The following is a 4,151-nucleotide window of genomic DNA, read 5'->3' on the forward strand; positions in this document are numbered from 1 at the left end:
TTTTTTGAGAGATCATCATTCTCTGATAATAAACTACTTCATCTTGTCATCCAATTTTTTGAATGTGGTCATCAGAATCACTTTAAAGTCTATGTCTTATATATTATATTTAGATTATCTGTGGGCCAGCTCCACTACCTACTTCTTTTCTCTGGTTTTTAGGGTTTTTGTTTTTTTGTCTCTTTGTTGCTATCATTCATGATAATTATTTACTTATTTATTTCTTGGAGGTAACAGGACTAAAAGAGATGGTCAACATTTCCATATCTCAGAAAGAAGAAAACAAGGCTTCCGGTCTATTGGAGGCAAAGTTAGGTTGCTAGAGAAAAGAATAAATTAAAGCAGAAATAAGATTGACTCCAGCCATTTTTACTGAGTGTTTGACATTGTATATAAAGAGTGTAGAAACTCTGAATAATGTTAACTTCCAGCAGAGAGGATCGATCCTTTTCTGTTGTTACTTACAGGTATTTATAGCAGGGATTGACAGACCCCCTAACATAGTCAGGGAATGAGAGGCGTTGGAGCTGGATTTCGGATGTTGGGAGCACTACTCCACTTCTAGCTTGAAGTAATTCTAACGCAGAGCCTTTCGAGAGTCTCAGCTGAAAGCGAGAGTTGTTTCCTCAGGACCATTCTCCTTGCCAAGACTTGAAGGCCCATTTTTGCCTCTCTACCACTATGCAAGGGGCGAAATCTCTGCTTAGCTTTGTAGCTTCCTAGCCAATGCCTTCTTTTTAGATTCTCAGCCTCTCATGTTGAAAACATTAGGAGTAAATAAATTCCTCAAGGACAAAAGCAGCACAGAAAATCATGCTTACTGCTTTCTAGATCTCTTTTCTCCAGAACTTAGTCCCCTCAATACTGGCTACCTTGCTAGCCCTCAACTCCAATTGCTTTCCTGTTTTCTCCCAGGCCCAGGAGACTGCAGAAAGCTCTGTGCCTTACAATTGGACTTGATCTCTTGTCCCACACCACTTACTAATTGGCAAATGCCTTGAGGGAAAAGCAGCAGAGAATGGTGAGCTCACCTCAAAGTTGTTCTCTTCTCTTGGATCTTAGCCTTTCAAGTTCCTGCTGACTTCATTGCTCTCTGATCACCTCAAACAGATACTTTAAAGAACTTTTATCCAGTTTCACATTTTTTTGTTCTTAGAGTGAGAGTTGGTCTGCTACAGCTACTAACTGAGCTAAAAACAAAAATTAAAAAAGGTAATGTTTTTATATAAAATTCAGGATTCCCAGTTTCCCTTAAAAAAAAATTAGAACACCGGGTCCACATTCTTGCATGAAAATAATGGCTAGAGGCAAGTAGCCCCTGTCCTTCTAGTTCCAGTTAACGACTGTGCAGGTCTTTTTACTTATCTGTGCTAGTAATAAGAGGGGCATAATTAAGCTCGGAGTGACACGAATACCCAACTGTATTGTGGACAAGCAGAGTCAAAGGTGATGTGAGAATGCAAAGCTAGGGGAGTGAAGGGAAAACTGGGAGATTATTATATTGTGGAAGTGGAGGACCAAACTCTGACCCTTTTTCTTTTGCCCAAATTCCTTTCCAAGAGGACTGACTGGTGAGTTATGCCTACAAATGATAAAATCTCACTAAACAGGTTTTATTAACCCAGTATAATGTGGTTTACTTTCTAACTTGATTCCATATGACATCACAGGACAGATAGAAGACCCCCTTACTTTAACTTAAGCATTGTAGTAGAGCCCTATCTTAACTCAAACATTCCTTTCTATTGACCCCAGGTCTTTAGACAAAGCTTAACTCTTTCAATCAATTACCAACTAAAGAATCCCTGGAACCCACCTATGACTCGTAGGCCCCAGCTTTGAGATGTCCTGCCCTTTTGGGCCAAACCACTGTACACCCTCCATGTGTTGATTTATGGTTTTACCTGCAATTCCCGTCCCCATCACCCCATAAAACCGACTGTAACTCAGCTACCGTAGGCACATTTTCTCAAGACCCCTTGAGGATGTGTTTCCGCAGGCCACTGTAGTACACATTCAGCTTAGAAGAAACCTCTTTAAATTATTTTACAGAGTTTAGGTTCTGTCAACGAAGTCAAAGGAAGACAGTGTTGCAGGATGAAGGAGGAGATGGACTGCACTGAATCCTGCTAAGGTTCAACTCAGGCTAGCACTAAATATTGTACTACAGCGAGAGATGTCAGTGTCACTGATGATTTCAGAAAGAGCATTTTTAGTAGAATGATGGGGGTTTGCAGCCATGTTGGGGAGGTTTAAAGTAGCGAGTCAGAGATGCAGAAATACAGTAGTGAATGTAGACGATTAGCTGTAAGTTTGTGACAAGAAAGCAAGAGAGAGGAAGGTGGCGGGAAAAATATGTGGAGTTGAGCAACAGACAGACCTATTTTACTGCCTTCCTAGCACGTTAGCTGGCCTTTCCCCACTTTCTTGCAAGATGAAGTGCAGCACAGTTATTTTTTGAAGGCAAAGAAGAATAAAAGAGCTGGTCAGCATTTCCATATCTCAGGGAAAAAGGAAGCAAGGCTCATGGGGCGATCTGCAGGCTAATTTAGGATGCTAGAGCAAAGAGTAAATGAAGGCAGAGAGAAGACTGACTTCGACCCTTCCCCTGACCTGAGGAGACACTGCGTGGTATGAAGTCATCCCCTTGCCTGCCCGGAGAAGGGGCGGCAGGCAGACGACGGCAGCACAAAGGCTGCCTCGCTTTCGTTTTCAAAAACAAGAGGAGAGCTGGGACATTTTCCCGGAGCTTCAGGGATCTGTTAATTGGCTCCCCAGTAAAATTACAGAAGCAGCCTGCCTGATAATGATTGTAAATGACAGGGACGATCAGGTTTACCTTGTGACGTCCCCAGGGGACTTGCAGCTAGTTTAGTCTGAACTTAAGCATCAGCTGCTCAGGTTCCTGTCTTCTCAGCACGCGGTGGCTGGGCTCATCCTGTAGTCTTTCAAACCTAATTAGTGTTAGGGCCTTTCTCCCTCTCTCCCTCCCCTTCCCTGCAGCCCTTCCTCCTCCTCACTGCCGCCCTTCCTTCTCAGTTGCCAGCACTCCCCACCTCCCTACGTGCAAATCGCAGAGCTGAAGCCAGATTACTTTCAGAGCTTGGGCTCTTTTGTATCTTGGGCCTGGAAGAAATAACTCTTAGGTTTTGAGCCGTAGGTTATTATTCCTCCAGGAAAAAATACACCAACCTCATTGAACTCTGACCTCCCTTAACCCCTTTACAGTTTGAAGGTACTCAGCTTGAGGGTTTTATCATTAATTAGAGATGTTTGGAACATACCGTAGGTCTTAAATGGAAGTTAACAGGCCAAATATCACAGTGTTGGGGGAAGTAGTTTCTATTAAAACTAAATCCGCAGATCTTTTTAATTTCCAGAAACTACTATGTGTGTGTTTATATTTATATGTGTACATCTATGTATATATATTTATACATATGTATATGTGTATGTGTAAATATGACATACATGCATGACACGTATAACATATGGATTACATACACATATATGTACATATATATATTCCTTGAAAGCCTGCTTCTCAAACTGTAACGTGTGAACCATTTATAAATCTTGTTAAAATGTCGATTCTAACTCAATAGTTCTGCGATAGAGTCCACTCTCAGGTAATGCAGATGTTGCTGGTCGGGGACCGCATTTTGAACGGCAGTCTCAAGGAGATTTCACGTACTGCTTCCAGCTTCTTAACCCATTCGTCCTACTCCTCAATTCTACTCAAATATTGCTCCGGGATCTCTTTAGGCCACCTGAACAAAGAAGTTCATTGAAGAGAGGACAGTTTTGCTATTTCTCAGATTAACAGATGGTTAGCTATTGCCTAAATCAGACTCTTGATTTGTGTCCTGGTTTCCTGTCCCAGCCAAGCATGTTGGGAAATGGCTGATGCAAAATCCCTTTATTTTTATGTCAGTTTACTCTGCTATCCTTTCTCTAATGTACTAATTTCAGCAATTACTCATTAATTTTTAATCTTTCATTCATTTCTGCATATGCATAGAAAGTTATAAATTCACTTCTTTCTGCTAATTTATATGAACATTACATTTTTTATTGTGGTCAAAAACACGTAACACAAAGCTTACCATTTGAACCGTTTTTAAGTGCACAGTGGTGTGAACTGTATGCAC

The sequence above is a fragment of the Propithecus coquereli genome, unplaced genomic scaffold (genome assembly GCF_000956105.1).
Source record: "Propithecus coquereli isolate 6110/MARCELLA unplaced genomic scaffold, Pcoq_1.0 Scaffold349, whole genome shotgun sequence".
Taxonomy (NCBI): Eukaryota; Metazoa; Chordata; class Mammalia; order Primates; family Indriidae; genus Propithecus; species Propithecus coquereli.